The following is a 14,680-nucleotide window of genomic DNA, read 5'->3' as shown; positions in this document are numbered from 1 at the left end:
CCCCACCCTTCTATTATATTGATATGTTTATAATAGTTTAAAAATTGCCAATTTGGAAGATATACTTTCTTTGGTTAAGCATATGAAAACTTCATTCTTTTTTGAAGAGAGGTCTACTTTGATATACCTTTATCACAAAAGGAAGAATGATTGGTAGAATGATCAATTTTTATTTATTTAAATTTCTTTATAAAAAGAAATTCTCAACATATATTTTGTCCTATTAGTTTCATTATAGCTTTAGTATCAAATTTTGAAGAAATCTATAAAAATTATATAATTGATGTAATCATTAGCTTTTTCCAATATAGAAACTGACTATCCTAATTTAACTCTACAAAAAATAAAATTACTTATATAAACAAGTGCCTCATGGTATTTTTCCTAAGCTATAATAGTTTAATAGCTCAATTAGATAGAATCGTATATTAAATTTAATAGGTAATAATTATAAAAGAATCAATTTATTTGATAGTAATGATATATTTAATATAATTCAATTGAAATTTTAGTATTTTTAAAAACATCTTAGATATAAAAGTAATTTAATATTTAATATTCAATTTTTTATTTTTAAAAAATTATAATTTTATTTTTAAAAATTATTTCATATTTAAATATTTTTAAATATAAAAAATATTTATCATTAAATATAATTTATAATTTATAATAATAAATGTAATGTTAGTTAGCTATTGATATTGTATTTTATTTTGTCTAATTTAAAATATATTTAATTATCATTAAAAATGATTTCTAATTTAGAATATAAATATACTATTAGAATCTTAGCATAATATTTTATTTTATTTAAATTAAAACCTCTTTAAAATATATTTCATCTCTTTCAAATTTTAGTACATTCATACTTCTGAATATTGTTTGTAATAGGGGTATGCTTCGAGGAAGTATAAGATCCCAAATGTATAAGAAAATTAAATTGAAGGAAAATAGTTTTATGGATTTTGTAAATAAAAAATCTACCATAGATACATTAGAAAACATTAAAATCTAAATCTAAAATAAAAATACTTAGATATGATTAGTTGAAATAAAAAAGATTAATCAATAGAACTTATTACAATAGCATATTGCCTAGTCAAATACAATAAGATATAGTAAAATTAGATGAATTTTATTTATCATGATATAATTGAGAATAGAAAAGTAACAATATTTATATTAGAAAGATTGAAGAATTGAATAACATCCCTTCACCTAAAGTCTAAATACCAAGATTATTCACTTGTCATATTTAAGAATGATGTAATAGTAGAATGGGCAAAAAAAAAACAATAAGGAATATGTCTGGAAATAATTTGCCTTCTGGATTTGATTGTGTGCGCTTTTTTTACCATCAACGTTGATCAAGTAGTATGATCTGAAACGTTGATGGTAAAAAAAGCGCACACAATCAAATTCAGAAGGCAAATTATTTACAAATGGATTGTGGAAATCTGATAATGTTAATATGTCTGGAATCAAATATTACCCTTCCGCATAAAGTTTAATTATATAGTATTTTAATTAGTAGAATTTGTTTAAAATGGTATTTAATTTAGCAGAAGATATGATGGTTATGTCAATTATAATTTATCTCATTAAACTGTTCAATAAAATATAATAGTTGGAAAACCATCGTGAAATCATTCGACTGTGATGTAGGTGTTGAAAAGGCCAAAATGATGAGAAAAATGCCAGGCATCAATAACACCCATCCAGGTAAATTCTAACGTTTATCATTTTTAAAACGAAATTTCTCAAAAGTCATAAGTTGCGTTGGAGCCAAGAAATCTAGGAATCTTCCTTAGAAAGACAATCCCTGAATTGTTATGTCATCTTTGGCAACCATCAAACCGACCGAAATAACAGGTGCAATCCAGACATTCTTATAATTGCCGATTACTCTAAACTTCCTGCAAATCAGACTTTTTTGTTTTCTGTTTTCTTTGAATATCTCTTTAATGTCTACGATGGCTAGGGTTGATTTCTAAACTAAAAAGTATTAATTAGTCAAAATTGATTTATTTGTGAAAAGTTTAATTTCTACTTAATGTAGTATGTTTAAGGGTGGCTCTGTAAGATGGCAAAAATGGAAGAAATCATAAATCCTCCTCCGGAAGAAATATATGTCGCCGTGGGTAAAGACACGGCTGGGAGTATGAGTGCTGTTAAATGGGCGCTGCAAGACATGAGTAACAAAGAAGGAGAAGAAGCCCTAATCATACTTGTTCATGTCCAACTTCCACTTCGCCGAATACCAACACCACGTAAGTGCTTAAATCATCAATATTTGACTATTTATTGGGCAAACCTGTCTTTTTTAATTTTAAAAATTGGGCTTTTGTGGCCTTCCAGTGGACAAACTTCCTTCAAATCAAGTAAGCGATGATGTTGTTAAAGCCCATCAAAAGGTTAAAGAGGAGGAGCTCAACACTTGCATAAAGAAATACTTGGATATTTGCACAAAAGCGCAGGTTCATTTTCCGCCTCCCCTTGCAAAATAATTAGTTTTTATCAGGGTTTAATATCTTGAGTCATTCTTCGTTGATCAAAATCATATAACAGCTTAAGGGTAAACAGTGATTCAATTGCAGTTGGAGTATCTATATAAAGAAAAATGGCATTAAAAGCGGTGCAGAATTCCCAGTTTTATGAAAAATATTTAGAGCTTTGATGCACTGTGCAACAGGTCAGAGCAGTTCCTTTGTTTGTGGAGAAGGATGATGTTGCCAAAGGGATCGTTGAAGTGATCTCAGAGAAGAACGTAAGGAAGCTTGTCATGGGCACAACTTTAGCGGGTAGTGCCATATCTAGGTACAAAACTTACTAATCTTGCACATTATTCTCGTCTCCCATATTTTCATATTTCTTATTTGTTACAAGAAGCTTAATAGGACTCAAACTTTTAAACCAAAAATTACTCTCCAACAAACAACTAAACCGACTACTAAAAAGAGGCACAACGACAAAAGTGAGAATGAGAATCAGCATAAACACTCACATCAGTAGAGGGATACAACCATTTAACATGTGGGGTTTGCACCTACTACATACTATTTTCATAATCCAGGCCTAAGCAGGCAAAGGGTGAAAGGGCTTGAGGGACAGAACCGATGACCTCTACTCGGATACCACATAAATCTTTTCATCACATCAAAAACATGCACTAGTGGTGGAGATGGATGAAGGAAGACATATTTCTTATTTGTTTATTTTAAATTAGGTTGGACGTATTTCTTGTTTGTTTATTTTTGAATTAGATTGTGTGTTTCTTTAGTATTCACACCATTCTTCAATGATTACCAAATTTTCTACTTCATAGAATTTAAAAATAGAAATAAGAAACTGTATGAATAATAGGAAATCGAGGTAGTTGATGATTAAATTTCTTTTCTTTATGGTTGTAAGCTTTTTTAAAAGATAATTTTACAGGAGGATATGGATGTCAACATGAGGCAAAGCAGAATATGTCTTAAAGCATGCCATGAAGTCGTGTGACGTCTCAATTGTTTGTAAAGATGAACTTCTCTTTCGTAGGCCAGGTTGTCCGCCAGTTGATGGTCAGTGCAGAAAAATTAATGATTGCAGTATAATTCATGTATCTTTTTCAAATATGTGGAAGCTTACAGTCATTACCTTTTTTTGAAGATGACTTAAGCATCATATGCTAAACTTCATTTCTAGGTCAAAAGTGCTAAATAGTCAAAGTTGAGTTTTTTTTTTTCCAAACTTAATTTCATCCTTAGTGTGTGATATGTTTTGGTGGATGTTTGCTAATTTCATGGAGTGTCGAAGAAGGAGATTAAGAGTTTGGACTGTCCTTTGTGTGCTTTGGTGGCTATGTTCCGACACGGAGAATAATAACAGATCAGTTTCATTGCCACCAAACTTGGATTGGGTGAAAAGAGATAGCACATCTTCCTTATCAGAAGAAGGGAATGATTCAGAGATTACAACATTCAAGATTGATGGTGATTCATCTGATTCGCAATGGGAAGACTCAACCTTATTGACCCATGTTTCATAAATAGTGTCACATGAATCTATCTATCGTGAGAATGAATGGAACACTTAGCACTGATTGGTAATGTTCACATAGGTGAAACATCTAGACTAACTTGCCCATCTCTAATAAGAATAAATATTAATAAATTGTAGTTAAGTTCCTCACAAACTTGTATTTGCAGATCAATATTCTACGAGAAGCACGGCACCCACATTTGGTGAGAGTTGTGGGGGCCTGTTTCGAAGGAGGATGTATATTGTATGAGTATATGTCCAACGGGTGCCTGGCGGATCATCTAAGCTCCAGAAGAACCCGTCGGCCTCTTCCCTGGTACGCCAGATTTCGCATCGCCGCCCAAGTATGCTCCGCTTTGCAGTATCTGCACAGTTTTACACCCGATCCAATCGTCCACCGCGATTTGAAACCCCAAAATATACTCCTTGATGAGAATTGTGTGAGCAAGATAAGCTCGTCCTCTGTCCCGTGATTTACACACTGAGTCGGAGCCAAAAGGCACTCTCTGTTACATGGATACAGAGTACTTCGCGACCGGCAAATATTCTACGAAATCCGATGTTTACAGCCTGGGAATCATCATTCTTCAGCTGCTCACCGGGAAACTGGCTGTGCCGCTACTGGTTGAAGAGGTTGAAAATGCTCTGAAATGTGAGAGATTGGATCAGATTCTGGATCCGTCGGCAGGCGATTGGCCGTTCCTTGCTAAGGTCAGCCATCCGACAGTGGCAAGATAGAACCTGTCTCTCTTAAAACATTCTAAGCCATATGGTTCTAAGTAATTTTATTTCAAATCTGATGAAAGCATGCCGAAGCTGAGAGTACTTAAAGGAAAGTCCCCTAAAATATAATTTTATTCTAAGTCACAAGGTTCGAATTCGAATTCAAGTTTCGCCTTATATAATATTAATTATTTTTAAATATATGTAATATATCAAGAAAGACGCATAAATAAGTTTCTGGGGCGAGGTCGTTCGTTGGGGTGGGGGGGGGTCACCCACAAGTGACACCCTGAGTACATTTGGCTATGTCAAAAATTTTATTTCACATTAATAGATTATTTAAATATATATCAAATGATTGATTATTTTTAAAATCTCAAGAATCAATAACTTAAAAAATTATATAATAATACTATAAAAACTTTTAATTTATACTTTATAAATTTAATAAAACAAAAACTTCATTTAAAATGAATACATAAAATATATATGAATTATTATATTACAATGAAATAATCCTACGATTAATGAACATTATTTTATTTGTACTCAATAAATTTAATATAACAAATAATTCATTCATAAATTACAATACATTATTACAAAATTATACACAATTATATTTTTTCAGCTGGTTGGATCTGCATTCTATTTTTTCATGTTCTCTTTTCTCTCTAGCATCCTGATGATGGATCATATAGTATGATCCGAAACGTTGATGTAAAAAAATTATACACAATCAAATCCAGAAATTTGATAGCATACATTATTACATTAAATAAATTTAACAATGACCATCAAAAACAAAATAAACAAAGACATTTACATTACAATGAAATAAATTATAAAATAAATTTATCAAAGACATTATTACATTAAATAAATTTAACAATGACCATCAAAAATATAATAAACAAGACATTTACATTACAATGAAATAAATTATAAAATAAATTTATCAAAGACGTTACAATGAAATGAAATAAACTTTAAAAAGACATTTGATGAAAGGCGCTAGAGACGGCAAAGGAAAAAAAGCGAAAATTTGCAGACGAGAGTTTTCAGGAGCTAAAATTTTGCCCGTGCATCTCTGTCAATTTTTTTAAAAGAAATTATTAAACTTACAATGAGCTAAATAAATACGCTAGATTTCAGTGGGTATTGTTGCCTTGGTTCCTATGTTGCTGGTTCGTTTGCCATTACTTCTTTTAATTGAGACTTAATCTTAGGGGCTCTGCAATCCACTCTCCTATATGTTGAGGCAGGCGACATGCTATTGCACTTCTCTTAGGTGCAAAATGTGCAAAATATACAAAATAGATTTCTTAATGAACCTTAAGAGTATATAAGAATGTGAGCCATATGCGCCAGGTAGCCACACTGGTCAAATAGAGTTGCAAGAATTTTTGCAATGGGCAAATGTGAGAAATCCTTACAGACAAAAGTCGCCTCAGTATCTTTGTAGGTCTGCAAAAACCTTTGTTCGTTTTTAGCATTCCAATTTTTGCCGGCGAACACTACTGAATTTCATCGAATGTTTTAGAAAAAATTAATATTCGGCAAAATTTGAATCTCATGCTTGGGATTCGCCGAATCCTGTGACTTAGATTTTATTGATGATGCTGATGAAGCCACCCACTAATCCTATTGATGTATGGGGTTCTGAAGATTGTGATCCTCCTTCTTGGGGTGACTGTACTCTTACCATCTGAGGGCTTTAAATGTTTTTTAGTTGCTAAGTTTGGGCTTGCGGCTTTTTTGTGAATATGTAACTTTATTATTTATAAAAAATGACTATTCATCAAAAAATATATTTATTTTGTTACAATGTCACAATGTTGCTCCAACTAATACAAATGACTTAAACATAACATTCTAAGGTTTGATTTCTAGGCTAAATGTGTTAAATAGTTAGAGTTGACTTATGTTTTCCAAGCTTAACTTTCATCCTTAATGTGTGACATTTAGTGGTACCCTAAATAATGACAATGTTGAATTAATTTTTTCGTTTATAGAATCAATGAGCAACAATTATATTTATTAATTGTATTTGAAATCGTCATTACTCTGGTTATTTGAATAACTTATTTCATATGTGAATATTATATCTTTTAATTTTTCTTAAGGTAGGATTACTTGAGCATCTATTGTATTCTTTTTCCTACTTTTTTTTTTTGGGAACATCACAATTGCCATAAAGAGTTGATAAACATAAGTTGAAAGGCTATTTTCTTTAAATATTCACTATTCTAAATAATTATAAACTTATTAATTTTTCTATATTTGTATTGATCTATATTGCAAACATTTAGTACAAAAATTAATCTTTGTTTTAAAAATGTACATTTTAATACATTCAATTTATTCTTATTTTTTGAGAGGTAATGGACCAAAGCTTAGATTATTTATTATTTTACTATTATTTGTCAAGATTAATTATTATTCTGTGTTAAGCTCTAGTAGACTCAAACCCAAGACCTCATTATATTGTAAGCTCTTGGCTCAATTCATTCAATTTATTACATCACAAAAAATATTGATGTAAATTTAAAATGAAATTAGTTTCATAGATGTCATCAATTGATATCATATTAGAAGTGGATCTAATTTGAATTGTCAAATCTTCTAAAATTTAAACTAATTTCGTCTTTTTTCATACATGGAAAAATACATGAGAACTCTTGGTGTACAACTGATTGATTTTATCATTATATTGGTTATATTTTATTGTGATGGCTTTGTTTATTGGTGTAATACATTACAATCTTGTAACTGCTCAAATATCTATTCCCTTTGATTGTATGTCACAGATTAAGTTGCGCCATTTATATTCTACATTGGTGAAATTTGTGCATTGAAGTTCTTTTGCCTCGGAGTAGAAGTTGCTAGAGTGCCTAAAATGATGTAGAGTCATCCTCTATGAAGCCATTTGTATGAAGATCTTTTTGCAAATTGCTCACGATAGGAGCGTTCATGAAAGAACAAATTGTGAGGAGGAAAGGCAACTGAAAGGATTCAATATTTTTCCATAACCCTCGCAGAATTTCATGTATAGAAAATTTGAGAAGACCAGCTATAGCGACATGACAAGAGAATGGACATGTTCAAATTAACTTTTATAATGATCGAAATTTTTAGTTTTAAAATAAATTTATTAGTATATGTGCTAGCATGGAACCCACGACGAAGAAAAGCTTATGTGGATAGTTTCTTTCTTTGTAAAGAATATTTGTGGTCGAATTGTTCGCATGAATGCTGAAACTATACTTTTGAGGAATTTGTTGGTATTTTTGGAGAGATAATTGAGTGCCATGGGTTCTATTCATGAATTGGTTTGTCTTGTTTTTGGTAAACACATCATTTTTTTGGATGGAACAATCAGAGTTGTAGAAAGAGTTTCTGTCAACATGGTCAGAGAATGCAAAATTGTACTCTAAAAGATTAGCAGTGTTGTTAGATATCTATTTATGATGTTCTTATGTTTGTGGAAAGTAATATGAAGTTTTTAGTTACTTATGATAGTTTTACAAAAGACTTATTGCAGGACAGTGTGTAGGGAACAATGTATTGTTAATTGAGTTGTATCTATTTAGTGAGCTTAAAGCTTGTTCACATGGATTGGATTTTGGTTGAAGACATATTTGTGGTGATAGGTTTGAGGTAACATAATTAGTGAGAATTTTGTGAAGACTTGTGAATGATAACTTTTGAGTTATTCTCTATAGGTCTACCTTTGGTTATATCATTTTTGGAAGTTATATTTGTAATGTAACATATATAATTTAATATCTTTTTCAGGTTGTATAGTATTCATTGTACATTGGGCAAGCCTTAAGGCTGACTCGATTAATTATCTTAGGAGTTGGTACAAAGGACTGATATTTTCCTTGGTTATAATTGGCTCATTATTTAATTATATATTTATGCGAGCTTTAAATGCAAATTCATTTTGATCAGAGCATAGAATGATGTCGATGATGTGTTGCGAAATTCAAAGGAATTGTATTGGTAAGATAAGTTCTTATATTAGTCAATTCACTCTTGGATATATTGTCTTGAATTTTTTTATGTCAAGATAGTTTTGAAGAAATTTGGATAGTGGCTTTGAAGGTGACTTCTTATCATCTTATAAGAGGGTTGAAGCATCTCTTATTAGGGTTGGAATCTTATAGTGGGGATTCAAAATCTCTGGAAAGGGACTACATGTAATTGTCTCCAGCTAAAGTCTTATCCTTCATAAGGAACTTTTATATTAGGACATCATCTTGTAGGCATCATTGTCACTGGCGTTTTCCCTCTGATAAAGGATTTGGAACTAGCTAGAAAATCTTGGGTTATTATGCATGGTTGTTATCTTAAGGTTGTTGTATATATTGGTTATATGTTTCAAATTTGATAAAAGTAATTTAACATGTTTAAGGAAATAACTAATTCACCACCCTTGCATTGTGTTGTTGGACTTTACTTTCTAATAATTGGTATTAGAGGCTTGGATACTTGAAGATAAATTTTAACAACTTAAGTAGATCCATGGCAATATTTAAGAAGGAAAGTCCAAAATTTGATGGAGAGAACTATGACAATCAGAATGAGGAAATGTGGACTCGCTTCTTATGCATGGGAGTTGACTATTGGATGTTCACAAGGGAAAACACAAAAGTGATAAATGAAATAGTGTTTGATTTGTGTACTCAAGACCTGGAAAAGATCTATTCATGTACAACGTGTATGCCAGAAAAGAATTTCTATCATCTAGATTCTAGAATCAAAATATATTGAGGTAAAAATCTTACAACTTGCAGATAAAATTTGGATTAAGTTGCAAAGTCTTTTGAACATGAAGTATCTATAAAGAAATCTAAGCTTCTTAATTGAAAAGATGTGTTTGATAGTGCTAAGATGTAGGAAGATGAATCAATTAGAGGATATTTTGGTAAGATAATTGAGATTTTTCCACGCAAAATTTGATTACCAAGCTTCAAGATAAGGTAAATCATTGGACCCATAGATGGCTTTCTACTGCTGCCCGGGTTACTCTTCTTCAAGTTGTTATCCAAGCTCTTCCTACTTATAGAAGCATGGTTCATGCTGTACCTATTTACTTTCTCAAGGAGTTTGATGCTCTTTCTCGACAATTCCTTTGGAGTGGTAATTTGCATAGTACTAAATGGAGCTTGGTTAATTGGGCAACTATTTGTAGGCCTAAAAAGGAGGGCGGTCTTGGTCTTCGTTCTGCTCTATTGAGTAGACAAGCTTTGGCTACTAAACTTTATTGTCGATGGTGCTCTGGACAACATCAACTTTGGGCTCGTATTATCACTCATAAATATTTTCATGGTGCTGATCCTTGCTCTGTTTCTGCACTTCCTCTTGAAGGTTGTGGCTCAATGGTTTGGCATACTTTGAAGACAGGTGCGATGTTGGTGAAGAGGGGTCTGTTCTAGATATGTAAAGGAGGTTCTCAGGCTTTGTTTTGGTCTGATGCTTGGGATGGATTCCCTTCCATTTTATCCATATACCCTCATCTTCAGCCTCTTTGTGACTCTTTTCTGGCCGTTGGATGGGATAAAGTGGCTCATTACAAGACTCCTTATCAATTGGGACCTGTTGTTGGTTATAGATGGAAGCATTCCTCTGATTGGCCTCCTGGAGGTACAGACATGGATCGTCAGGAGCTTTCTCAAATTCTAGCCTCTAGAGAGTGTTCCTCTTTGCTTGGTCCAGATGTATTGGCTTGGGGTGGTACCTTGTCTGGTAAATATCATGTCTCTGCTGGGTATCAGGAGATAACTAGACAATTATTTGGGGATGCTGAGGTCCCTTGGTGGAAGCAAGTCTAGAATAAAGTTTCTTGGTCCAAGTGCAATTTTTTCATGTGGCTAGTGGCTCACAACCGTTGTCTTACCTGGGATAATCTTTGTAAACGTGGATTTTAGGGCCCCTCTTATTTTGTTTTGTGTGGTAATGGAGAGGAGTCTGTCTCCCATCTGTTCTTTCATTGCTCCTATTCTACTCAGATATGGCACCTTTGGTGGAGCGCTTGGGGTTGCTCTTGTCGGCATGCTTCCTCTTTGCCTGAGTTCTGAGCTCGCTTGGGTAGTGGTCCCTCCAAGTCTTCTTCTCTCCATGCTGCTTGAATTGCTGGCTCATCTTTCATGCTTTGGCATATCTGGTTGGAGAGGAATCGTCGCATATTCCAAGATGTTCGGCTTGGTGTTTTGCATCTTTGGTGGAAAATATCACATTCTCTCCAGGAAACTATTCTTGTGAAGTGTGAGCTTGATGGGGGTATGGATCCGGTTGATCTTGCTATCTATAATCGCCTCAATTTTCATCTGCAGGATGGGGTTGCGGCTCATAGGTTTCCTTCTATGTCTAGGCAGCTTCACCATCAGAGGAAGGGTCGGGTTAACCGGGATGGGCACTGGACTCCTCCTCCCTGTGGAGTTCTGAAAATTAACACTGATGGTTCTTCTCGTGGGAATCCTGGTCCGGCTGGTATTGGCAGAGTGGCTCGTTGTAGTTCTGGGAATGTTAAATTTTTCTTCTCAATTCATAAGGGTGATTATACTAACAATCTCATGGAAGCTCAGGCTATTTTATATGCTATGGAACAATGTCGCTTGAGGGGATGGAGTAAGATTATTTGTGAGTCTGATTCCTAGGTGGTGGTGAACATACTTTCTTCGCAAGAGCTTGAGGATGTTAGTTGGCAACTGGCCACTGTTGTTAAGCAGATTCTTTTCTTCTCTTCCTCTTTTCAGTTCATTAGGTTCAAGTATATTCTGCGAGAATGGAATAGACCTGCTGATTGTTTAGCCAAATGGGCTTCTAGTCATGATCTGGGTTGGAATATTAGGGATAGGGGGCAATTGTCCTTTGAGATGGTGCAAGAATTTGATGATCTTGTTGCTCAGGATCGAACTCCTTGTTGTATTCCTTTCTGTCTTAATAAATTTTTACCCCTCTTTTTGCAAAAAGATTTGTGATGGAGTTCATACTGAATATTATATTATCTACAATAATTTGAAGGCTTTGACAACTAATTATGAGAACAAGGTATTATCAATTGAATAAATTATTCTTGTTACACATAACATTAACAAAGAGTCACTACTTGGAATGTTGAAACTTTTTGAATGGAGATTGAAGTAGAAATAATGAGTAACCAAAATAGAGACTACTTTTAGAACTACTATACATAAAGACAAAGCTATATTAAAAAGAAGTGGGAGCATAAGTGGAAATTGTGGTAGAGAATGTAAAACTAAGCTTGACGAAGACAAGAAGATTGATGAAGGCCATGCATTACTCATAAAGAGGGAAATTGAAGGTAGGAAAGCTTTTTCTTGCCAAACATACAAAGAATTTTCTCATTTTTCATATGCATGTCCCAAGAGAGTAAAGAAGACAAAACCTTTAAAACCTTATAATTCTAAGATTACAAAATATTGCCTCTTTCCTAATGAAGATGATGAATTTTATTTTAAGATGGTAAATTTTCCTAGAAAGTTATGATTGAAATGATAAAATTGGATTTTTTTCTATTAAAGAAGAAAGTCCTAATAAAGAATTAAAAGAAGAGAAATGATAGGGAGATATTTCAAATTGAGTCACTAAGAATATTTACTAAGACTTCACTCTAAGCCCTTGGGCTTCTTTCTATAACTCCACTTTTAAGGAGAATCAACTCAATTTCCTTCTCCTATCTAAGACCTCTCTACCAAGTTGAGACCCAATCAAACACCTAGAACTCACTTGGGTATGTTCTATGCACACACCTCCAAATTTCCATGCCAAGTACTTTACAAGGACATAGGACTCCATTCTCTACTATTTTATCCCTTTTTAGGGTCTTCTTGCACATTCTTACCTTACTTTTCTTACCAATCTCTTAGATTCCTATATTCTAGGATAGTAGCCTTAAGACTCAATTATGCCTCCAGACACACCTTTCCAAAAGCTAATAAAAAACTTGACAAATGATCCCTAGAACTAATCTAGCATTCAGATACCATTTTGGAATAACCTTGATATTTTTATGGTTTCGGCCCCACACTATGTCCATATAAGACCCACTGTAGACAGAACCTAGTTACTAAGGTTTAAGACTAATTATTGGTTTCTTGATTCAATCTCAATCAAAGGAATTCACTAACTCCTACCCAAAATCCACACCTCACAACACCTCGAACAATATAGCCATGACCTTTAGTTATCTTTCTCAATCCATCCCTACAAGTATTAATTTACTATTACTAGTCTTACTCCTAGTTAGGCTTCAACTAGCTCGCCCGATGCAAGATCTTAAAAATATAAATCTCCATATTGAGGAATCTTACTCTAGTATTTAAATTTTACATTAGATTCCCTTCAAGGTCCTCAACATCTGTGAATATCCCACAATGGTAAATTTAAAAATGACATGTTTATTGAACAAACACTGATCTTGGTAGTGAATAGGCTAGTGAGCTTGTATTTTTATTTCACTAGGTTAATATTTATAGATAGTTCCACAAAGATTAGAAAAGAAAGAAAAAAATGAAAAATAACTAATCATCACAAAAACTTAGTATATTCAATCCATGGCAAACTAGTTTTTTGAGTTGCAAACTAAACTATGATATAAATGTTGTTAAATGATAATAGTTTTCTATTGAATTTTGAGAAAGAAATTAAACAACCTATAGACTGAGCCTTGGATACAACTCATCAAGAATATTCCATTATAATTCCAACTATTGGAAGATACCATAATGAATTTTGGTTATTTTGCAAAATCTTGCTAAAATGTTGTCATCACAACTTTGCAAATTTGCAATGTTGTCAATGATGACAACTTTTTCCTTTTCTATGTCCCTCTATCCACTCAAACCCCTAATTGATGTAGAATGAAAGATAATAATCTATATGAAGCCTATTTGTCTCCATTCCTATCCCTTGCAAATGATTTGATGCCAATTTTCACATTAGGCCTAAATTAGCCAACTTTGACAATCTCTAGGCAAAACTATGCAACTTGTGCCAACTAGTGTTGAAACACCCTTCTTATCTAATAAATTACCCTAAGGCACAACTCAAACCCACTTGGATTCATTATTCATTCCATGAATTAGTTAGGTTCATGTACAAACCATAATTTGAACTAAGGACTAGCATATTCCTTTGGTGCTCCTACACCATTCTCCCCAATAAAAAAGAAGCTATGCCATAGTTGGTGACAAGAGGTTAGGACTTATACCTAGTTTCTTGAACTTAGTTTCTTCAACCCATTTTGCCTGTAATCCAAGTAGTTGCCTCTATTTTAGAAGGTGTTCCATATACATTCTAGGGCTAGTCTTTCTCATAACCCTTGATTCTAAGACTTTCTAGTTTATTGCTTGTCCTTTGATGGTAATGACACATTAAGGATATCTTATCTAACCTCTAAAACTTTATCTTCATTTTTAGCAACAAGACCTTTTTATTTTCTCAAGTATTTCATATTGAAGACTGATGAAATGAGTAACTCTATAGGAAGGTCTACTTTACATGCAATTTGATATTATTTGGCTAAGAGTATATAGTGTCATATCCTTCTCATTTGCAACATAGTAGGGATATCTTTCTAAAGTATTCACTTGTTGAGATGGACCATGACTAAATCATCAACTTCAAACTAAATCTCTCTTCTTTTATCATCAACTTAGCCTTTAGCTTTTGAAGCTGACAAAATTGGTGTCTTTTTCCCCTATTCATGCACATCTTTCATTGAATGTGCAAAGTCCTCAACATGTTTACTCCTTCCTTTTAGGATTCCAAAATCTCTAAGTTCACAGACCCCTTGTGGATGAACACCATATATTATCTCAAAGGAACTCTTTCTAGTAGTCCTATTATATCTTTCATTGTAAGAAGAATCAACTTGGGGTATTACTTCATTCCACATTTGACC

General features: G+C 33.0%; 1 pseudogene; it reads left to right on the top strand.

Annotated features, from left to right (window-relative positions):
• Window positions 1-2,092: 2,092 nt before the first annotated feature.
• Window positions 2,093-4,761, top strand: LOC149564245 (U-box domain-containing protein 33-like; annotated as a pseudogene).
• The last annotated feature ends 9,919 nt before the right edge of the window (window positions 4,762-14,680 follow it).

This window comes from Cupressus sempervirens, chromosome 4, assembly GCF_028749045.1.
Source record: "Cupressus sempervirens isolate cs-2001-9-10 chromosome 4, ASM2874904v1, whole genome shotgun sequence".
Lineage (NCBI taxonomy): Eukaryota > Viridiplantae > Streptophyta > Pinopsida > Cupressales > Cupressaceae > Cupressus > Cupressus sempervirens.
Note: the sequence above shows the minus strand (reverse complement) of the source record. Positions and strands in the feature narration are given on the sequence as shown.